This window comes from Lepisosteus platostomus, chromosome 1 (assembly GCF_059453375.1).
Source record: "Lepisosteus platostomus isolate fLepPlt1 chromosome 1, fLepPlt1.hap1, whole genome shotgun sequence".
Lineage (NCBI taxonomy): Eukaryota > Metazoa > Chordata > Actinopteri > Semionotiformes > Lepisosteidae > Lepisosteus > Lepisosteus platostomus.
This window is the reverse complement of record NC_142611.1, coordinates 61,208,322-61,233,033: the sequence shown is the minus strand read 5'-3', so window position 1 is coordinate 61,233,033 and position 24,712 is coordinate 61,208,322. Positions and strand designations below refer to the sequence as shown.

The window sequence follows — 24,712 nt, the reverse complement described above, 5'->3', positions numbered from 1 at the left end:
TTGCAATTTGTTTAATAAATCTCGCGTCTATTTACTAACAGCCCATGTGCATCTGAAGTGCATTGCATTTTCAAGATTATTTTATTCGGCAAAAGTTAACAATTAAGCCGATATGATTGTAATCGTCCTTCTTGCTCAGTCATTTCAACAAGCAGAACAATGCATTTTTAACAAGACATTCTTCTACAAAACATGTAACTTTTGCAACATGAAGCAACGGAGTACTCACTCTTTAGTTGCTTGTATATGTGGAGACAACGCTATGTTTATAAATCGCTTATAAATCTCTTCATGAATTAACGTTAAAAAATTGATGCAAGTTTATTTTACACGATGTAACACTAGCACTGTGACACAACAGCTCACTGTTACAGCTCTTTTTCTTTGTCTGGATTTGTTGATTGGTTGATGCTCTGATTGTATGCAAATCCACTCGGGACGTAGCCAGTTGGTGAGGTTAGAGCTAGTAGGCTCTGGTTCAGTGGTGCTAGACCCAGGAGAAGAGGTGAGACTGTCACAACAGGAGCTGTCCACTGAACTACTAGTGCTGAAGTCAGGAATCTATTTTGGTTTTAGCAAGCTACTGCTGTTAAAAAGGAATTGTCAGACCGCTTAACTTCAGCTACAGTCACAGCGAATCAGAAGCGCAGGATAACGGATTGAATCCAGCTCACCTTGACATACCGTTATCTTGAAAGTATTTTGGAAATTATCTTGGAAGATTGTCGCTGGAATATTGCTTGTGATTGGACAATCAGGTAATTTTAATGCTTTTGTCTTTAAAATGGCATAAACAAAATCATGGACCTGTTCGATTTTATTATACCCCCTACCGAGTAAGGTGTATTTAAGTGAGATGAGATATAAAGCGCCACAAGGCAGATTTCTGCTGTTGTTTTTTGTTCTTTAACATTTTTAAAGAAAACTTGCTTTAACATGCGACACACAGTTGTCAAATGTGATCCTTCACGATCTGAAATAAAACACGCAAAGCGTGCTTCATGCTACTAGAAATAATATAAATATGATGTATTTTTTTCTGAATTTAAATAGAACTAAACTTTACGTGGGTAATATTGAAATACATTTTTATATATTTTAGAATTTAGGTTGTCAAGTGTTCTGTTAAGGCTTTGTGAACACGGAATTGCCAGACACTTAGCTCAACATATTCGAAAATTAAAGAGATAATACTTTGTAATGGCGATATTAATTATATGAAAGAAACAAAAGTTTTGTGGTACAGTACGTCTTTTTAGCACTTGCCCGGAGTTTGTACCGTATTCGATACATTTTTTAACCAGTCCGATATTTGTACGTATAAAATAAATCAGCATCCAAGGGTTTTAAACAGCGTCATTTAGATGCACACAGTACTTCATCTGTTTTTTTTTCTTCTTCTTGTGACTACACTAGTCCCCGAGTGCCAGGGCTAACGGTTATATTGCTTAATGTTTGGTTTTTATGATGCTGAGGATTTATGCTTCAGTTGAAACCTACCTTCAGCTGAATATTTTTTTTTAATACGTATTAGATGTTTTGAGGTTGTAAGGATGGGAGATAGTATAATGGTGAACTGCAATCTGTAACTCTTAACATCCGTGCATCCATCACCCTCGGTGCAGTCTTCTATTGCTTTGAGCGGTTTATTTTCCTGAAATTATATACAGTACGTACCTCCCTCCATCTTATTTACATCAGCTATACTCCTGTAGTTGGAGTGTGCTTACCCTCAAACCCTCTTCCCTCGCCCCACGCACTCCCTTAATCTCTTATTAACACATTCAGACTGCAGTGTTGTCGTTTGTTATCTTCTGTGGGAAGCATATCGATATTGAAATGCAGACATTTCCTTTATTACACGCTGAAAAAAAGTATAAGGCAATTACCCCATGTGACACCCTGAATAGGGCTTTCACTGTGGGGTGGAAATTAATCCTTGGCAGAATTTTATCCTGAAATTTTAATTATACACAAATAAATGGAAGGATACATTCATGTATAGTTCAATATGACTGTATATAGATCAGATACTGTACTCAAAGATGTATTACATGTATTAATACACCACTAATTTTGACATTAGTTTAAACAATTATGTTATGTTGAAATGAAAATTAACGAAATAAGTTTTGAGCCATAAAATTATTTCTTGTGAGCCATACAATTATTTCATTACTCAGACAGCAGTATTACACAGAGTCAAAGGTAAATACTGTACTGTATGTTTTAAAGAAAAAGCTTTTAATTTCACTCATCTGTCTATGTTGTAAATAGAGTGCATATACTATCTTTAAATGCAAATTTTAACATAATCTGAACCTGAAGGCAACATGTTTACAACATGAAAATGTAGGCTTGTTTTTGTAATTTCACTTATATACATAACAAAAACAAATTATATAAAGGGTTACTGCTAAGCAGCAGTTGAAGTTATTCTTACTGATTGGATAAAGTAGGGTGAAGTTCAGTGTGGATTTGCATTTGAATTGAATGAAACTGGAGTCCAGCAGGGCTTTAGATGTCAAACAAATCTGATTATGGGACATTTTAACTCAAACTTTTTAGTTTGGAATATTTTAAAGTTCTGCCTTGTATCCCTGTCCAATTAAATTGTTTATGAACTGGTATGTTTTTGCTTTTGTATACAATTTTTATAATGTTGGAACAGCATGAATTCATCTGAAGTGTTTAGATCATTATTGTTTTGAACTCAGAGTGATATTTCTGTTGAGAGAGCTAATGGCAATTGAATAGGAGCTGGTTTACATATAAAAGTGGCCTTTCTTTTTCAATGAGACTGAAAAGCACATTGTTGAGAGTCCTTAGTGGTATGCCAGAAATGTAGCATGACTAACTTTTCGTCAGTTCAGAAGCATACTTTTACAAGTGGGAAGTAAAGCTCTACATTCTCATTTTGTTTTGTATGAAAAAATAGCCATTGAACACTTCTGATTTAAAACTCTTCAAAGTAGATATTCAGTGTTCTTAGTTTTGTCAGCAATAAAATAATCAGTGAGAAATTGGATTATTAAAATAAAGTATTGATGGCAAGTGATTGTGACAGCAGCTTCAATAGATCAAGATATCTTAATTTGAGAACAGATAGATTCAGCTGGCAAGAGTATCTCAAAATTTTATTTTTCAACGTGAAAGGTCATGTTGCAAAAATCATGCTGTAAACCATTGTAAAATAGAAAATCAAGATAATGCAATATTATGCTCAAAGCCAATAAAGTTTAAAAGGTTTTGTTATGAAAGTTTTAAAGTTGTTTTACAAAAAAATAAAATCTTTTGTCAGAAGCAAAAAGAACTACTGTACAATTCCACAATAATTACTTAATATTCATAACTTTTATATTATTCCTTCAGATCATTTTAAGCTTTAAAATACCTTCTATCATCTAATATATACAACTTTGCCTTTGTTACATAAAAAGTCCAAGTCGTGCAGCATTGTAAACCTCCACAAAAACATTTAAATTAATTAGGTATAGTCAATGAAGCTTCACTCACAAATACAGGACAAGTATTATAGTTTTTGTTTTGTATAAAAACACTTAGTGATTCTAGGAAATTCAATGTTCTGCGATGTTACATAAACCTGTTTTTAAACTTTGCATAGAATATTTGCAATTTTGTGAAAGTTTTTGTGGAACCTATTTGTTCTTAACATCAACAAATAAAAGAAAAAACACAATAGTCCCAGAAGGCATCATGAGACAATAATATCATCCTTGAAGAATTCATGTCCCTCATGTAAAGAAAAGGCAACTCTTACACTAAAGCATTTTCTTTTCAGTAATGTTCTGTGATCATTTTAGAAATTATGTTATAATTATAATATAATTATGTTCAGGTTTAATGATCCATTGAAAAATTCATGTAATTTGTAATTCTTGTTAATATATTACTTAGGAGATTAAGAAAATAACAACTTAATAAAAGTTACAAAGAGGGGGTCATTTGGCCTATCCGTTTGGCCCATGTGGATGCTTGTAGCTAATTCAAGAGAAATCAAGAGTTGGTTTTCGTAAAGCCAAGGTTTTCAGTTTGAAATGCACTTCCTTGTAGTTTCCATGTTTCATCTGGTTCATCTTTCACTATTCATACTGATGAAAGATGCAAACATTATTTAAGAGGTCTTGCTAGCACGCAATACAGTTTTAAATTTGGTACTTTCAACTACATATCTAAGCATTCCATGTGTCATTTTATTGCTTTCCCACATTGTTTGGATGATTCAAATGAGGTATCAACATAGCAGCTTCATCGCACAAAGTGAATAGAATCTTATACTGTGTTAACAGTATGTTTTTCATGATAAATTTGACTCTTTATTGATCTCCACTTCATCTATCATATGTTTACCAAGTTTTGAAAATAATTTTAACCGTTTTTTAATTTCCTTTACAGCATCTACAAAAGTAACTAACTTTCCTATTTGTGGACTAACTGTCCACACTATGGCAGAATCTAGATCATTGCAGGACATTAGGAATAGCAGTAGACTAATACTGTATACAGTACATTGCTGTTGTCCTCCACTAATTACATTTCTTCAATCTGAGCCTTTATTCTTCCACTGAACCCACAGCTTTACGTCCATTAACCAGTTCTCAATCCAAAATATGTGGATCACCTGCCTACTGCCTGCGTTTTGAGAATAGACTTTTGCTTCAGAAAATCAAAATGTCATACTTTATACTCTTTTGTATACATTTCTGATATTGCTTGATTAAATAACAATCGAGGCCAAGGAAGGCCTATCTTTGATGAAACTGTGTTTATTACTCATAGAATTAGATATATTAGAAGACTTATTGGTACACAATTGTTCGGTTTAGTTGTGTTGTCCTTTTTATAGGTGGGAACTACATTAGCAATTTTCCAGTCAATGGGTATTACCAATGTACTCAGTTAACAGTCCATGAATAATATGTCTTCTGTCCTTAAGTAGAAAAAGAGGCTCTATAAATCTATGTTTATCTATTGTGCCTCTACTACCTGTAGTATTTCTCAGTAATCCCTGGTGCTATTATTTAATACACAGTAGAATTTTCTTTTTTAACCTTGGTAATGCCTGAGTGCAATATACTGTATAACACATTTAAATTTCCCTTTTTATCATCAAAAAGTTACACATTATTAATTCTGAGATTCATTACATCACCTCTTATTGTTCCATTGATGTTGTAATACTAAATATGTTTTTAATATTTTAACCACCACTGAAATATTAATTTCAATTGCTCTCCTAAATTTTCTTAATGTGTTACTTGTGCTTGCAATGTATTCCTTTTTATCCAGATCATTTTCATTAATAATTTTGCAAAGTGCCTTCTTTCTTCTTAAGTTATTAATTGATTCATTAAACCATTTGAACCACTCTTTTCTTATACTTATACTTGACATTGACCTGTTCTATGTTTGAAGCAGAACATTTCTAAACTGTTGCTATCTATTCTCTATTGATTCTAGAGCTATATTACCATTTTCGGTTTCTCTTCAACTCTGTTGCATTACTTCAGTGTTGAAGAAGTTGAAGTAGGTACAGTAGTTGTATCAGCATGCTTAGGCTGCAAAGGAACAACTAAAGGTTTATTCCATGCTGAAAAGAAAAGACAAGTGACACACCTGAAAAACTCTCCACAGCCAAAACGTTGTGTCTCTTTTCTTTTCAGCATGGAATAAACCTTTAGTTGTTCCTTTACTTTAGCGTTTGCTTTTTTTAAATTCTAAACCATTTTGCTTTCAGAAATGTTAACCATGTTGTGAACCTGGTTTCAGTTCTGATCGGGGTTCTTTCTAAGTTATGCATATTTTGTCCAGTTTTGCGTGGATTTCCTCTGGGTATTCCAGTTTCCTCCCACAACAAAACTCTGGTTAGGTTAATTGGCATCTCTAAATTTTTGATTGTCTATGTGTTTATGTATCCTGCAAAGGACTATGTTGTGCACAAACTGTAATCCCACCTTGCGCCTTATCCTTCCTGGTTGACTCACCCCTTAGAAAGAATTAAGGGCTTTCTGATAACAGAAGGAGGGATTGATACTACATTATAATTACTGTTCCCAGGTGATTATCTCAACTTCTTTTTCTTACACTGTCTCAATTTTTTGAAGAGACTAAACAAGTGCTGGCATGTCCTCTGAAAGGTACTCTGTAAAACAGCAGCTAAGCTAAGGAAGCTGTTAGTCATGTCTACCATTTCAGATCGTGTTGGGGTTTTTTTCCAATCAACATCAGTAAAATTAAAATCTCTTATGATAACCACTTTGTCTTTTACAAATACATCTCTGATTTTATTATACTATATTGTTTATATATTTTTTTATTCTAGTTACATCATAATTGCATGCTAATGCCATAACTTCCATTTCCATTACATTTTGTTCCTAATACTCTTGGCATTAAGGTACAGTATAAGAACTTAATTACTCAGTCTTTTGACATTGTTTTTTCCTTCAATTTTCTCTTTGTCTCCACTCCCTGTGTGTCTTCCTTTGCACAATTTCTTTGGAGTCTTTGGTTGTTTCGAATTAATGCATCTTTTAAAGCATTTTCAGATGGATTGGATAGTTTAAATTTGTAGGTACCTTTAAAATGAACACAATTAAGAAACACAAGTGGTATTTGAAATTGTAGTTTTAGTTTTTATTGTGCTTTAGTCTGACAAATTACATTATAATTCCATTATAAAACATTCAATGTAAAAACTATACCTAACCAAAAGATCTAAAAATATATATTGTTGCTTTTATGCTGACCCTATATATAAAAAAAGATTTGAGAGAAACCTGAGTTTGCTGGTTTCTAACAAGGAACTACGATACTGTAATTGCTAAAATGTACATGTTACAGTATCTAAATGCTACCAGAAATAACTATTTTCATAGTTTGAATGAATTGCTGATGGACACTGTGATACATGGTAATACATACGAGCACTATTAAGGCTATAAGGCTGAATGGGGCCTCAGTTCAGACATTTTTTCTTTATAAAATAGTACAGTATTGAAATTTTATATCATTTAATTACATTGTGTTATTACTCTGACACCACTACTTGTATTAACATTTATTAATAATAAATGGTGTCCTATTCTTCCTAATTCATAGCATTGATCTAGATTTTTTTTTAATTGTAAAATAGTTAGGTTAGCAGATGATACCAAAACAAGATTAGCAGAAACTATAGAATCACGTGAATACAAAATGTTTCATGAATACAAATGACTTGGCCAACACAGTTTAATGCTTTCATTTTTGCTAAATTTGCACAGGCTAACTTATCTAACTTTACTGCACCTCACTGTGATGCACATCTCAGTTTGTTTTATGAAGGATTGTATATACAAATCCCAATAAACACTAACAAAGTGAAAAAGAAGGAGCAACAATAATTTCAACAGTTTTCTCGTTAAATTAAAATCATTCAAACATTTAAATGGTTGGCACTGAACAAAAGGGGAGTTAGGGTTAGGGAACATTTTAAACAAAGTATCAGATGTCTTAAACCCAGGTTAATTAAATAAAAAAAGTAAGAGTATTTTAGATTCCTTGCCGTACTTCACAGTGTGTAGACAGAAGATGTCTGCATAAAGGAATAGAATAGATTGAGTTAAAAGAAAAGTTTTGCTTTGGATGCCTAATTCTGAACTGGATTACTGAATTATACATGTATTTGTATTCATTTTATAACACCTTACTGATTTTATTTTTGAAAATGAAATAGAAAGGTACTTTCTTTCATTTGCTCAGTGGTTTATAGGACTGAATCATACATTTTACAATTTGTAGCCTGTTCCCTACTGAGTTGAAGGTCAGTCCTTTCTACTTTAAAGAGTAGGAAAGGTTAACTTTAATGGTCAAAGGTTCAACAAATGATATGATTCTGAGTATTAAGCTTCCCAAGGGGCTTGGAAACAGTAACAAAACGAACCTTTAACAGGGATGGGGCAGGGGTACAAAACGTCTTCTGGTTACCGATTCTGAATTTGAAAACTAAAACACGACATTGATCATTCTTAATGGTCTACTGAAGCATAGCATTTTAATGAGTACAGGTTGTAAATGACCAAAGAAGACTGATACAATCTTGCTGCATCTGCCAGAGTATTTTGCTATGTATTTGAGGTACATCATCAAAATATGAAAAACAATACACCTTTAAAATACATCCAAGATGCAACTCCTCAACCCTCTTTCCATAAAAGGAGACATGACAACTGAATATCTATTCAAGTACTCATTTTAAAAATCTGTTTTGTCCAAGTATCTATTGTAAAAAAATGTCTAACATCAAATGTAGAAGGAAACATGTAAATTTAAATAAAATATACATCACAGCACACATGCACATACTGGAATTAAATTAACAATTAATATGTAATTAAATGTATGTACTTATTGGCAGTATCATTAACTGAAGTTGTTATATATATATATGCTTTTTATTCACTTCCTAAAACTGTACAATCAATGACATTTAGTGCTGTAGTTTGCAGATTTAGACAGTATCATTACTGTCAGGCCTACCAAAGGAGTCATGGGCTAGTTGACACTAGAAACAATAGAAGTTAATGTAATTACTACAAGGTACCATATCTATCATCCTCCACTGACATCATACTGATACAGAAGAGTTTGTAATGTAATGCGGCGCCAGCATACCACGTAATTTAGCAGAAATTATTTTATCCAGTGTGGCATCATAAAAATACCATGATAAACATTATTGTTTGTACTTCAGTCCAGAGGACTGGAATACATCATGAACGCTGGCTGCTGTTACTTGCATGTGACCACTAGACAGGATTTTTCTCCACTGAGTTCTTGCAGTCCTTCCTATCACCATTTTATTTTTAATATATTGTGTCATAGCGCATTTAGAAGATTGGGATCTCAAAAGACAAATGTTTAAAATACAGAATGCAAGGATCACAAAATATTTTGTGAATTCACCTCTTTGAATTGTTGGCTACTAATTATCAGCAGCCTTAGCAGATTTTTTTAGGATGTTTCTTTGTTATTGATTATTATCTTGGCTCCTGTTGCTTAATATTAAACAATAGTTTGTAACATTAAATATAATTGTCAATGTATGCCACAGTTTGTACGATAATTCATATGCTTTGCACACTACACCAGAGAAAGAGTTATTAAAAAGTGATGGGCATACCTTGCACTTTCTGGGAACATTTGGACCTGTGTGACTCATTGCTTTGACTTTGCCCTTAGTCTGACAAGTGATTGATAATGAGATTCAGAATTTAATCACCAAAAAACTAAATCTAAAGCTGTATGACTGTATTGAAAAACAATATTTAATTATGGGGTTTCCAACTCTGGTTCTAGAAAGCCCCAGTACAGTAGATTTTATAGGTCAACAATAAACTGACACATGGAATGATTTCATGTAATCAATTAAGCAGGTCATTTTTAAAATAGTTAATATAGGTAATTTAGGGATCATTTGGGACCAACCTTAATACCATACAGCCTGCAAGGATCTGAATTCTCATAATTAAAAAGATTACTTGCTTAATTGATTAATAACTCACAGTTTTTTCCAACCTCAAGAAACAGATGACCTATAAGACTAACTGGATTGGATCCCTCCAGGACCAGAGTTGGAGACTCCTGCTCTAATTGAAAAATTAAATTGTTATTCATTCCTATGTGCTGTTGCTGTATGTCCTTGCAATGGATGAGTTGAAAGCAAAATAATGAAAACAAAAGACAGTTGAGATGTATTTTTTTAAATAATAGAAGCAGAGCTCTTGTGCTGAATGGGGAACAGAAATAGTTTTGGGTTCTAATGTGTACTTTCATATGTACCCAGATGAAAATCCTTAATTTAGCCACACCCCATCTTAAGGAGAACATGGACAATTTTTCAACTTTAGTCAAAAAGCATAGCTTTGAAGGAAACCGCCAAAGGAACATGAATCCCTGCAGTGAAAATGGTAGCTTATACCTAGATTACCACACTTATAGTTTTTCCACTCTAATAGAAAAAGTAGATGTTATGGGTTCTCGATAAATCCATTTAGAAGCACAAAGGTCGATGCATAATACATATTTTTATGATATAAAAAAAATTGCTATCCATCTAAAAAATAGAATAATGCATATGTTTTACTTACACTTTATAGCACTTACTTCCCAGGAAATATTATTTCCTTTTAATGTGAGATATGAATTTCTCTTAGTCAGAATACGAAGGCATCTTTCAAAACATCAACTAACTCTGGCTAGGGATCCTGTGAAAAGAAGCCAGTTTTATAGAAGGCAGCAGCTAATTATACAGCTGAAAATAAAAAAATTGTATTTGCAGAGTCAAAGAGACCTATCTGGAAAGTTGAAAAAGCGTATCTCTAAAATAAAATAAATATGATATAGTACTCTGTCTTTGATAAAAAGTCTTCGCAGATAGATTGTATGATATTTATAATAAAAACATTACAAACAAGAGGAGGCCATTCAGTTTATTTAGCCCAATTGGTAGTTTTTAGGATCTGATCCAGTCATTTCTTGATAGAAGCCAAAGTATTGACTTCAATAGCATGGCTGGACAACTTGTTCTTTACTCCAACACCTTACTGGGTAAAGAAGTGCCTCATGTTCTTGGTTTTAAATATGCATTTATGTAGAATTAACTTGAATTATCTGGTTTGTGTTCTTTTGGATTGACATTGTCAATGCCTTTGATGTTTTGGTACTAGTATCAGGGCACCTCATAATCTTCTCTGTTCAAGACTAAAAAGATGCAGTTCCTCAGCTTCACAGTGTAGGACATTTGTTTAGCCCCAGAAGGTATCTGGTTGCTCTTATCTAGATTAGTTCCAGAGTAGCAATATATTTTCTATAGCATGTTGACCACAAAATAGAGCACAATATTCTAAATGAGACCTTACTAGTGACTTACACAATTTTAACAAAACATTCTTGATTAAGGGTGGCACGGTGGTGCTGTGATTAGTATTGCTGTCTCACAGTGTTGGAACCCTGGGGTCTGTTCTGAACCTAGGGTGTTAGCTGTGTGGAGGTTGTATGTTCTCTCTGTATTCATAGAGGTTTACACCAGATTCTCTGGTTTCCTCCCACTGGTCCCTCCCGCTGTTACAGGGATCTGTACTAGAGTCTTGTGTCCTAGTACAGATCCCTGCAGCACTCGTTTAACTGCATCATATCAGTTTAGGTCTAAACCCTTACGTAAATGCAGAGATTTATGAGGGGTGTCATTTGCTTTTGTTGGAGGAAATTACAGAAGCAACTGTAAAAATGAAAAGTACAGCATAATCAAAAAATAAAAAAACTTAATTCTTCAATATTGTACAGTACTGCAGGTGACCTAAGTAGTAGAAAAGTTTACATTATACACGTTCTAAATCCAAATTCAAATTAAACCTTATTTTATAAATTCAGAAATATCTCCAAAAATTGTTTTGTGTAGATCATTAGTACGGTCACGTCAAAACAATGATGCACAAAGATCCAAATTCTTAGCGGAAAGTGCAAGATATACCTGTCTCTTTGTAATAAGTCTTACTTTCGGTGTGGTGTGCAGAACCTATTAATTATCATACAAATTGTGATTAACATTGACAAGTTTAAGTAACAAAAGTAAAAACGTTCAAACCTTAGTACAAAAGGTTTTACAACTGATGTATTAAAGATCCAGTCACCTCACTTTCGTTCTTTAAAATAATATATACCGTATATAAGCTGTATGCCAGCAGAATCTAGGGAATTTTCAAAGCCAGAGGGATCTCAATCACCGTCCGCAGACAGTACAGTACACGACACCCATTATCCAATTTAAGTTACACACATTCATGCATACACTTTCCTGTTGGCTAGCTAGCTCATGAGGGTGCACACTCGGGGCTAGGCTAGCAGTTTCCTATTTCATACACGCAAAACATTACCACATCTTATTTCAAAATCAGTTCCTGTTACCTGTAGAGACACAAACACAAACTCTGTAGGTCTATCGTTATGTTTCTGTTTTTTTGTACTTAGCTGTTCGAGAGAGCGCTCTGTTTGTCTTTTCCGTGTTGCAGTCTGACTTCCTGGTGTGTCGGCCTTATTGGTCCAAACCCGATACCCCTTTTCAGCTTTGCTTTGTAGTGTCAATGCTGCGTGATGCATGTGCACATCTTCCGGTAAAGTAAGTACCATTTTTACAGGTGGTTAAAAATAAGTAAAATGTATTCAGGGTTGGTATTTTTTCTGTATATTCTGTATACACTATTGTTTAAAAGAATGAAGGAATTGCTATGTTTGGAAATTAGTTATCTTGGTAGAAATGCAGCTGAATAATTATGTAACAATGGTACAGTCCGAGGGGGCAGGGCTATACTGTACCTATTTAGGAGGGGGGGTGAGATCTAACAGGAGCTTAGTCCCACTGTAGCTGCAGTGGGGGAGCTGATAGGACCTACGTGTGGTAGGACTCCTGGCCTCTATTTCTAAGAGAAAGGGTTTATGTTTTTTTTTTGTGTGTGTACTAGTTCCATTTTGTTGTTGTTGTTTTTTCTGATATATAATTGTTTGTGAAGAGCACTGTCCTAATAAACCATCACTTTAGCACCTAAGTGCAAGTGTGGTTGAGCCATCATTCTGTTTTAAAAGGACTCACTTGGGCACCCCTCCTGCCCTCCCTGTGACATTTGGTGGCAGCTGTGGGATGGCTAGCCGCAAGACAGTGCGTCCCTGGAGAAAATGGGCAGGCTGTCGCTCACAAGGAAAGGCATTACCACAGCTCAAAGCAGATGAACCTAGGGACACGGTGGCCTCATCAGAGGAAGAAGAATGTTGTGAAGAGCTGGGAGCTCGACCTAGAGTCACCTCTCAACAAGTAGCAGGTGTGAGACATGCGTCCAAGACAGAACCTCAAGGGGAGATGGTGAGCCTGCTCCAAGACTTTGTCTGGGCAACCAAAGAGAGAGGAGGGACTGTTTGAATAATTACCTGGACTTAAAACATCCCTTCAGGAGATCTTGATTGTACTGGCATCGCAGGCTCAGGGAGCAACACCAGGAAGCATGGAGACCGCAGAAAGTCCACGGCTTGCTCTTCCTGCACTGGCACCATGACAATGCACTACAGTGACATCGGGTCAGGACCATGGTCCACCAAGTTCAACACCAATGTCTGCTACACGTGCTTCAGCAGAGGGCATGTTCCAGAAAGAGCCTAAGATGCCCCCCTACCAGCAAGGTGAGGACATTGAAAACTATCTCCTGCGATTTGAGCGCATGGCCAGAACCTGGAAGTGGCCAGAGGATGAGTGGGCCTGTTGGCTAGTGCCTCTGCCAGCTCTGCCTACAGGCAAGGCCTTGGAGGCTTACAGTGCCATGGATGAGGACCGATCTAACATACAGTGACCTGAAGGAGGCGCTACTTACTAAATTTGACATATCCCCAGAAACATACCGACAGCAATTCAGGATGACCACAGTTTCTCCAGGAGAAATGCCTACGGAAACCTATTACTACCTCAGGGGTCTGTACAGAAGATGGATTCGCCCAGAACAGTGCTCCAAAGAGGAGATTGGCAAGGCCATTATTTTGGAGCAGCTGCTACGTGTCCTCCCCTATGACACCAGGACTTGGGTGAAAGAGCATGAGCCAGCTGATGGGTTGACAGCAGCCAAGCTGGCTCTGCAATATATCAACGCGCAACAAGGGGGCCCTCCACGACATCCATCTTCTGTGTCAAGAAGGCCCAGAGATAATCAAGACCCCAGAGGTAACTCTGTTGAGGTAAGGAGGACACAGGGGGAGGTCAAGGATCCTAGTTTGCGTGGTACTAGTAAGGGCCTTGTCTGTTTTTATTGCCAGCAGCCAGGACATAAAGCTTCTGCCTGCCCAGTGCGCAAGCCAAAACTGACTGGGTTTTGTTATGTCCCAAGAGAGGATGACATTCCTGGGTAGGAAGAAGGAGGAGAGAAAATTAGCAGTTTTGCAAATTGTTCTGTTCTAATTAATGGTCAGAAAGCAAATACTTTACTGGACACTGGCAGTTCAATGACTCTTGTAAAAAAAATCCCTGGTTTCGGATAGAGGAATCAACTTTGAAAACTAAACGTCTGTACAGTGCATACATGGAGATAAAAGGAAATACCCAAAGACAGAACTTTCTGTGGGGGTGGATGAACATGTAGGGGTTGTTCCAGAGTTGTCAGCAGACATTATCTTGGAGGGATCTGCTGGTGTTAATAGATTTGTTGAACAAATGTCAACTGTTCTAAAAAGCAAAGTAGGGTGCAAACATCATGTGTGGTTGTTACAAGAGCCGAAGCAAAAGCTGGTTTACAGCCCCTCCCAGACTTAGATGATAGTCTATGCGAGGGTGGAACCAAAAGGCCAAGAAAAGCATGCTGTCAGCAGCGCATTGCAAAATACTTGGGTACTCCAATGCCTAAGATTGATGGGTTTGGTCTTGCTGTCCAGGGATGGGAGGTCTCGGTTAACATTGTCTCTTTACAGAGTGATAACTTATCTTTGTAAAAGCATGTGTGGGGAGTTGGGAAACCTAATACAGAATATCACTGTGGGGATGTTTATTCAATTGATAATGGTATCCTATATGTCAGGAAGATGGGGAGCAAACATTTTGTTGTACCTAAAATGTGCAGATCATTAGTACTTCACCTTGCACACACTATCCCCTCTAGGTCATCTAGGACAACAGAAGACATACATGTACTACTACATGTACTAGTACTGTAGTACTACATGTACTACTTGTGCAGTTTGTCAAAAAACAAGTGCTGTCCGGAGATCTGATGGAATCTCCACTGCATCTGTTGCCGGTGATCTCCACTCCTTTTCAGTGCATTGCAATGGATATAGTGGGACCATTAGAGAAGAGCCATACAGGATATCAATATATACTGGTTGTATGTGATAATGCCACCCGGTTCTCAGAAGCTTTTCCACTTTGCTCCATCACAACACCGAAGATTATAAGCACTCTGGTGCAGTTATTTTCCAGGATGGGCATTCCAGATGAGATAATCGCAGACCAAGGAACTAACTTCACATCCCACCTGATGGGTCAACTCCACAAACAGCTTGGCATCACTATAAAGACCAGTCCCTATCACCCACAGACAGATGGCCTGGTTGAGCGCTTTAACCAAACCTTCAAAAATATGCTGGGGAAGTTTCTCAGACACGGGTAAGGACTGGGACAAGTGGTTGCCATTCCTACTCTTTGCAAACAGAGAAGTGCCACAGTCCACTACTGGGTTCTCTTCTTTTGAGCTATTGTATGGGTGGACTGTCCAAGAACCTCTGGATCTTCTGCAGAAGGCCTGGGAAGCCACTCCCTTATAACATCAGAGAAAGGTATTGTGCAGACCAACGGGCCCAGAAGCGTTGGTATGACCAGAATGCACGCCACCGGGAGTACCAGCCAGGAGAGAAGGTCTTGCTCCTGCTACCCTCTGCAAACGGTAAGCTAATGGCCAAGTGGCAAGGGCCTTACACCATCCTCCATAAGGTGGGCCAATTACATATGAAGTGCACTACCCAGACAAAGGGAAGGAAAAGCAGACGTACCATGTTAACCTCCCTAAGGAGTGGAAAGAACGGGAGTCTGCGACCTTGCTTATGGTGTGTAAGGTGGAGGAGGAAAAGGATGACTTTGCTGGCTTAGAGGCATGGAAGCAGCAGGCAGAAATAAACCTAAAACACGTGACTGGGGCTGCTTCCAGTTTCATTACCACCTTGGATCTCTGTAAGGGATATTGGCAGGTGCCCTTGGATGAAGCATCTAGACCTTACACCACATTCTGAACACCATTGGGATTATACCATTTTACTGTGATGCCTTTTGGACTACATGGAGCAGCTGCAACATTCCAACGGCTTATGGACTGGGTGCTAGAAGGCTGTGAGGATTACAGTGCTGCTTAACTGGACGATGTGGTCATTTTTAGCAACACCTGGGAGCAGCACCTCAAACATCTCCACCAGGTCCTGGGGAAAATACACAGTGCCGGTCTGACACTCAATACCCAAAAGTGTGAATGGTCCAAAGGAGAGGCCCGGTACTTAGGATACCATCTAGGGAATGGCCAGGTCCGTCCACAAGTTGACAAGATGGAGGCCATTAGGAATAGCCCTCAACCACGGACCAAGAAACAAGTTAGATCCTTCTTGGGTTTCTCCGGGTGGTACTTGGGTTTCATCCAGGTGGTACTGACGGTTCATTCCACACTTTGCCTCCATTGTTGTACCTCTGACTAACCTCACTACTAAGGTGTCCAAAAATCCCGTTGTATGGTCAGAAGGGTGTGAAAGACCATTTAACACCCTCAAGAACCATCTAAGCTCTGCCCCAGTGCTTCATAGCCTGAACTTTCAGGAGAGGTTTTTGGTACAGGTGGATGCCTCCGCTGCGGGCATTGGGGCGATGTTAGCTCAAGGGAAGGAAAGGGAGGAGCAACTTATCTTGTATTTGAACTGCAAGCTCCTGCCCTGAGAAGTCAGGTACTCCACCATCGAGAAGGAATGTCTTGCCATCAAGTGGGCCCTTGATAGTCTCCACTACTACTTAATGGGACGAGAGTTTGATTTGGACATTGACCACCGAGCACTCACTTGGTTGCAGACCATGAAAGATCATAATGCTAGAGTGATGCGGTGGTACTTGGCGTTACAACCGTATTGTTTTAAAATTCGTCACAAAGCTGGCAAGATGAACATCACTGTGGACTACCCATCTCGATTGCCGACCTTTGTCAATCCTGACAAGGAGGGAGGTAATGTAACGGAGGGATCTCTGTCACCATCCGCAGACAGTACAGTACACGACACCCATTATTTAACTTAAGTTAGACATGTTCATGCATACACTTTCCTGTCAGCTAGCTAGCTCATGAGGGTGCACACTCGGGTCTTGGCTAGCAGTTTCCTATTTCATACACACAAAACATGACCACATCTTATTTCAAAATCATTTCCTGTTACCTGTAGAGACACAAATGCAAACTCTGTAGGTCTGTCGTTATGTTTCTGTTTTTTTTTGTACATAGCTGTGTGAGAGAGTGCTCTGTCTGTTTTTCTTTTCCGTGTTGCAGTCTGACTTCTGGGTATGGTGGCCCTATTAGTCCAAACCCGATACCTCTTTTCAGCTTGGCTTTGTAGTGTCAATGCTGCGTGATGCATGCGCACATCTTCCAGTAAAGGAAGTACTATTTTTACAGATGGTTAAAGATAAGTAAAATGTTGTATTCAGGGTTGGTATTTTTTTGTACATTCTGTATACACTATTGTTTAAAAGAATGAAGGCTATGTTTGCTATGTTTGGAAATTAGTTTATCTGGGGGGGGCGGGGGAATGCAGCTCAATAATTATGTAACAGTGGTACAGTCCGAGGGGGCAGGGCTATACTGTACCTATTTAGGAGGGGGGGGAGAGATGTAACAGGAGCTTAGTCTTGCTGTAGCTGCAGTGGGGAGCTGATAAGACCTAAGCGTGGTAGGACTCCTGGTCTCTATTTCTCAGAGAAAGGTTTTTTTTGTGTGTCTTCTAGTTCCATTTTGTTGTTGTTGTTTTTTGCTATACTGTATATAATTGTTTGTGGAGAGCACTGTCCTAATAAACTGTCACTTTTGCACCTACAGTAAGTGCAATTGCAGCTGAGCCATCATTCTGTTTTAAAAGGACTCACTTGGGCACCCCTCCTGCCCTCCCTTTGACACCATCAATGTAAAATGCCACATGGAGAAATCTGAATCTATTTCCAACACAATATACTGAATAATTCTAATTTAGAATATAAATATACTGTAGCTTACAATTTGGATGCAGTTACGTGAGGTTATAATCAGTTATTATGGCATAGCATTATCCAACATACTGTACTGTTTTCTAAATTAGATATTTTAGTTGTCAGTCATTTTATTCCAATAATCTCAGATGAAACTAATGCTGTATGTAAAAATGTATTTAATGGTAATTATACGGGGAAATTCACTAAATGGATCTACTTCATGTATAACAGACAATTGTAATTTAAATGTTAATTCCTGCTATGTGTATTTACATTTTTAGATGTTTTGCCATTATAAAATGGTGGTTTAATGATTTTTGCTTGTACATTTTCCAGCTGACACCAGGAGGTCTTGCATCTTTAACATGTTTGTTCATTAACATCTTGTTTTTTATCTTCACTGAGATTTCATTTCCCCACTGTGATATAATATCATTCAACTATTATTGATTTATTTTTTATCATTAGGGTAAAAATAATCTGAAGTAGAAAGGAACAGATGCAGAGGAGCTTAGTAGAAACAATCAGGCTGTGTAGCAGCAGCCAGTAGATTCAAAACAATGTATTAACTAACTCCTGCCAAGGATTAGTCTCTAAAATATTGAGGATTGGACATTAGTCCTCTGAGAATAGCTGTTTAATTGCTGGAAGACGGGTCATGCTCTGTACTGTAACATTCTGAACCAATGGACAAAAGCTTATACATAGAACTTAGAATTAAAAATCAAAGGTCAAGATCAACTGTAATGTTGATGTCATCCATGTTTTTTAGGTCATGTTTGTGATCTTGTGACTGTTACGTTAGTGCTGAAAGTTAATCATTCGCCATAATTGTCTCTATAAATTAACTGCTCAGCAGTGTAATAGCTATCCATCTCTGACATTTTGTACCACCTTCAAACTTTATATTTTACCACTTCCTTTTTTAAAATAGACAGACAGATGTTATTAGAAATGTGTTGTTTCTTATGTTGTATCAGCATTTGCAATGATATCAAAGGGAAGCTTTTTGTTGCAGGGACCAATCTTGTGATTTTGCACACCTGCCAATCATAACTAACTTATGATATGATATACTAAAAAACTACAGATTCAAAGCCTGCTCTATGCAAAAGTTTTCTTCAGGGAGTCACACTGGCCATCGTTAAAAAGACCTAGCCAGCTAATTACAAATAGTCAAATAAATTATGAATAGAATACAACCAAAGTCAATAATGTTATGTGATCTCCAATAATATGGAGACGGAAAGTGTTAGCTGTAATTAAGTTTCGGATTTACAGCTCCAAAGTCTGAGATTCATGGCCAGAGTAAGACTTTTTCTTTCCACATTCCAAAGTAGGGGTTAAGAGTAGGAAAGCTTGTAAATTGTTTGTGTTTCACCCTCCAAAACTTTGAGAGCTTGTAAAGCAGTGCAAGTGCTAAATTAAGGGAATTTCTGGTTTTTCTCCCCAGTGTGGAATATTTAAAATATTTAAAACTGTGGCAAATAGATATTATACCAAGCCAATTCTATTTAATTGGAACTGGAAACATTTGCTATAACATTTGCAGCATAAGTGCAAAATTTCTGAAAATCCAGTTTACCTTTCATTTTGCATCTAGATGTCTCTACATTAAGATGGCCTAACATTGTTTTAGTCCAAGTGAGCATTTATATTTTTATATTATTTTGTTATTTTATTTCTTCTACAACTGAAAGGTTAAAATTAGCTTTAATTTAATAACATTTCTGATTGCAAACTGACATTTATCATTCAAAACCATTTTGGGGGAAAAATGAAATGGAAAGTGTAAAATTAATTATAATATTTTACTTAATTCCAAACATTTACAACCTAAGGTCATGTGAGTAAGATTACCTCCTGATTTACTGTAATTCCTGTATTTTTGTATTTACATTTCAAAAGTTTACAGGGTGTAAAATATAGTATATCCTATGTGTTAATTTGAATTGGATTGAATGTAGTTTAATTTGGGTTATTTTCTACCTTCCATAGGTAGACCTACAAATTCAGATTTTAATGTCTGTTTATTGTGTGGAAATGAACGTAATTCTTTTACACCTATACTGCCTATGAAAAATAACATACAACAAATAAACAAGCTAATTCTGTTGGATCAGGAAATCCAAATACAATATCAAAAACAAACTTAAAACCAATATCATTAATTCCTGAAATGCTTACCTCAGTGCTAGAAGCATTAGGAAAAAATGTAAGAACTTCAGGCTGCTGAAGTAAAAGGTAACTATAACATTACTGTATAAGACAAACTGAAACATAGCTACTGTAGGTGAAGGTGAGGGAGATTGATATAAATTAATGAGTACACATTTTTCTTTCAGAATGAAAAGCTGGACAGAAGCGTTTTCAATGAAAAGGTTCAGCACAATACAGTTTTCACTTCCTCAACAGCAATACCCCGTAAGCCTACAACGAAAAAAAAAGACAGAGACATGAAGCAAGAGAGTAGAGACTTTTTAGAATTTCTATGAATTGAACTATAAAATAAAAATCTGAATTTACAAACTTAAAATTCATAGAAATACAATGGAAAAGTATGCACATGGATTGGAAACTAGTTAATAAACAGGAAACAGCAAATAAACAACTGGAATACTGGCACAATCACTAAGTGGGAAGATATAAGCAGTGGTGTATTGCAAGGCCCATTTTAATCTCATTGCTCTTCCTGATCTGAAGCCATTATTTAGATTCTGATAAAATTAGGAAATTAGTTACATTTGTAAATAGTGCAAAGCTAGAATGGGTAAGAGTTAAAAGGCAAAGGAATTACAAGAACTAGGCAGGTGGGTGGCACAATGGTGCAAAGGTTAGCATTGCTGCGTCTCTGCTCTGGGGACCATATTTCAATTCCTGGGGTGCTACTCCTGTGTAGAGTATGATCTTCCAGGGTTCACGTGGGTTTCTTCCCACAGTCCAAAGACATGCTTGTAGGTTAGTGGGCTTCTGGGAAAACTGTCCCTGCTGTGACTGTGTATGTGTTCGTGTCTGTGTGGTTGCCCTGTGATGGAGTGGCATCCCATTTCAGGTGCATACTGTCTTGCACCTGTTTGTTTTTTTTGCAGAGTTAGGCTTTGGCTTACCAATGATCCTGAATTGGATAAAGTGGTTAAAAAATGGATGGATGGATGGATAATTTGGGCAGGTACTTAGAAATTGTAATATAATGTTAAGCGAAGCATGATTCATGCAGGCAATTGGAACATGTATTATTCACATCACATGAGTGATTGAGCTGCAGCAAACTGCATGTTCTTGTAGATTCCTGTAGATTCTTCTATACCCTTAACGAGACAATGTGGAAAAACATGAAAAAAACAGACAGAATGCTTGGGTACATAGCAAAATGTGTGGAACTGAGAACAAGGTATGTCATGGTCAAGTGTACAAACATTATAAAGACCAAATTTAGAAAACTGTGGTCAATGTTAGTCCCTATACCACAAAAATACTGTGTACTATATATAGTATCTAGAAAAGATTCAATGAAGAGCAACAAAAATAAGAAGTGGTCTCAGGGGATTGTCATATCCTGATAGGTTAAAAGCACTAAATCTCTTTTGTCTAGAACAAAGGAGATTGAGAAGAGACTTTATCTAATTGTATAAAACCCCAAGGGAACAGATGGGGTCTACACACAGCACTAATTCAAACTTTAAATCAAGACAACACTTGGTCACATTGAAAACTAAAAGAGAATAGGAACATTTATTTAAATAAATTATTTAAATTATTTGCTATTTAAACAAAGTGCTGTGAGTATCTGGAACAGACCTGAAAAATGTCCATGCCAGAGCACAGTGTTTCATTGGCACAGAGTTCATCCTGGATACCACAGTGTTTAATGGATTGAGAGATTGTGACTCCCTTCCACTGAAGGTAGGTTGCTCCATCACAAGCTTACCCAAGGGTAGAGCAATGGTGTCTACAGGAGGGACCTAAACCCACATCAGGTCATTTGAGTTCATATGCTTGTCGATTAATATGTTATTACCAGTCACAAATAACATTATAAGCTTAGATCTATGTAATGTTAATTGTATGAAAGTTATTATGCAATTATTGTGACTATATATACTGCATAATTCAGGTGGGTGGCTGCATCAGCATGCGTAGCCTGCAAAGGATCAAAAATTAGGTTTATTCCATGCTGAAAAGAGAAAACGCAACGTTTTGGCTGTGAAGCCTTCTTCAGGTGTGAGCCCTTACACCTGAAGAAGGCTTCACAGACGAAATGTTGTGTTTTCTCTCTTCCAGTGGTCCGGGAGCGCGTCACGTGGTCCGCGGGCTAACCTAATCATATTTCTTTAAGCAAGTCTATGCTGTTTAAGTCAGAGGAAAGAATATTCTGGTGTCCCCTGCGAATGGGCTCCCCCTAGGAGCACTGTTAAGAACTGCAAGCTGTAAATAGTGGGAGGAGGGACTTGTGTGTTGGTTCTAGGTATCGGGATTTCACTAGCTGTTAAGGAGACTGTGTCAGTAATGGGGCGAGCACCAGCCTAGTCGTAGGCTTGGCTGGCTTGAGGGTCTGCTGAAAGGGCAAAGTTTCCTTTCATTCTCTTTGGCTGTACCCTTCTGTTGCCTTTGTGTTTTAATGAAGCTTGAGTTATGGCAGACCACCTCGCCTCTTCATTCTCCCCATCAGCTCCTATCGCTTCAGTGTTTTAGTTTAATGCATCATGAATGAAATTGTCACACGGTCAATTTGGCGGCGATATCCTTAACGCCGTGTAGCAGTCAATTGTCGTTAGTGATGCACGGATCAGCTTTTTTTTTCCCGCATCTTCCCAACCCGATTTAAAATACTTTTTAAAATGCGTCCCATCCCTTCTTATCTACCTTTTTTTTCCTCCTATAATTTCCCTATCACTCTCACACGAAGAAGGCTCCACAGTCAAAACATTGTCTCTTTCTCTTTCCTTTCAGCATGGAATAAACAGTTTCCTGTTCCTCAGAGTAATTATAACATGTATTGTAGCTATACACAGTTTACTTTTTGAAATATCCACATCTAATACTTGGGTTTATGAACAGAAAACTGCAAGACAGAATCCGACATTATCCTGTATTAAGACAATTTAATGACCTTTTTTCACAAATTGTATTCTCTCAGATTTCAGGGCAGTGAAAGTGTTAAAATTAGTAGAAGGATTGGAGATCATGCAAAAAAGCATTGTAAGTATAAATCATTGGATACATAATTTAAAAACTGAACTGAATTAGGTATGGATGAAGACTTAAATGTATCTGTTTTTTGTGGCTTTGATTACAACAATTAACCATGATTAGCTCTAAGCACTTGTTAATTGTATAGTTTGGAAAGTTATTTGTGATTGATAATTAGTAAGGGCTGATTAATGAAGTGATGCCTGTTTTATATTTAGGCCTATAAAATATAGTTCGTTTGTGATTTTCTTGTCTGAGCTTTCTTTTCAGACTAATGACTCTGTGTTACAGTGTGCTTTATTAGATGAGCATGAATCTATGTTTTTGTATTGTAAGAGGGATACAATTCTTGTTTGAATCACATTCTCCCAAAAGTAGTGAGGAATGACCTACCATCCTCTTAAAGTATCTGCAGTAGTTTTCCTTGCCTTCCTTGTTATTCAGGTAGTTGAATAACATTTTACATTTATTTTTCTACTTAACTATCAAACAAGGAAAATTGAGTGAATTGAGTTACAATATTTCTTGTTATGCTTTTAATCGATTTGCTTAAAGAGTGAAGAGGTAAGAATTATGTTAAATTAGAACACGGGTATTAATGCTATGCATCATTAGTAAAATAATTGTTTATCCTAATTATTTGCCTTCAGTAAGGTGATCTTTTGATCACTGATAATAAAAAGCAAGTAATTTCTTATAAAAAGGATACTGTAAGAAGACATGGGTTAAATCCACCCTGCAGTGGAAAATGCCTGATTCTAAACCTGACAGTGGTTTTAAGGTTCCCTGTGTGCTTCTTGTGTTAACCCAGTGGAAAGCTGCCATCAAGTAGAATTTCTAAGAGATTGGACTGTAAACATTTTCCTCAGGACTGGATTGTCTTTCTAAGCATAAAATATTTTCCTGTCTATGTTTTTAATGCAAATCTCATTTATATTTCAGTTTCACCTTATAGTTTGTTCTGGGTTTTTGTTTTGTAGTACTGGATCACCAGTTTATACGTATATACTGTATAAAGAGCCCTGAATTTTGCATGCTATGTAGCATGCTAGTAACCCAACCTTTCTGTTGTGCTATGTTGGAGAAGAGAAGCGGCTACTAGCAGCAATGTTTGCAAGAGAACTTTGCAGAATACCAATTGCAATAGTTATGGGGAAACCATGGAGCAATGGATAAAGCTTTTCACCCACTATTAAAAAGCAGTTTTCAGGTCTTCAATGGACATCACTGTTGTAGTCTTGAGAAAGTTAAGTTTAATTCAATTCAGCTTTATTTGTCATTATACTTACACAGGTGCATGGTATAATGAAAGTGTAGTCTCAGGTGCAGTTTATATACAGTATACTTTAGAACATCAGACAAGACAATAGACAGAAAATACAATAACAGTGTAAACAACAGTATGGTACCAGTGCAACAGTACCCATATCTGTTAAACTGTGCAAAAGTACACAAACAGAGCAAAGTACACATACAGAGCAAAACAGTGCAAAATAATACAGCGATTATCAAATAGTACAACTACAATCATGTACAGTTTTAAGTTCAAGTTCGGCTTACATTCAATTGTTGGAGGTATGGTGTACATAGTGGTGTAATACTACAGTCGTTGTTGGTACAAGAAGAAGTGAGGAGAGATCATAGTCTGGTGGGGGGGGGGTCACCAGCTTGATGGCTCTGGGGAAGAAGCCATTTCGGAGTCTTGTTGTGTGCAACTGGAACATC

General features: G+C 37.0%; 1 protein-coding gene across 4 annotated transcripts in view; it reads left to right on the top strand.

The window, feature by feature from the left end:
- The first annotated feature begins 442 nt into the window (after positions 1 to 442).
- Positions 443 to 24,712, top strand: part of fstl5 (follistatin-like 5) — a 281,857-nt gene continuing 257,587 nt past the window's right edge. For 2 of the 4 annotated variants that reach the window (XM_088633293.1, XM_088633292.1), the window contains exon 1: positions 443 to 758. The gene's annotated coding sequence lies outside the window, so the exon portion shown is untranslated. The remainder of the gene's footprint in view (positions 759 to 24,712) is intronic. The other 2 variants (XM_088633295.1, XM_088633294.1) reach the window with 1 other exon arrangement.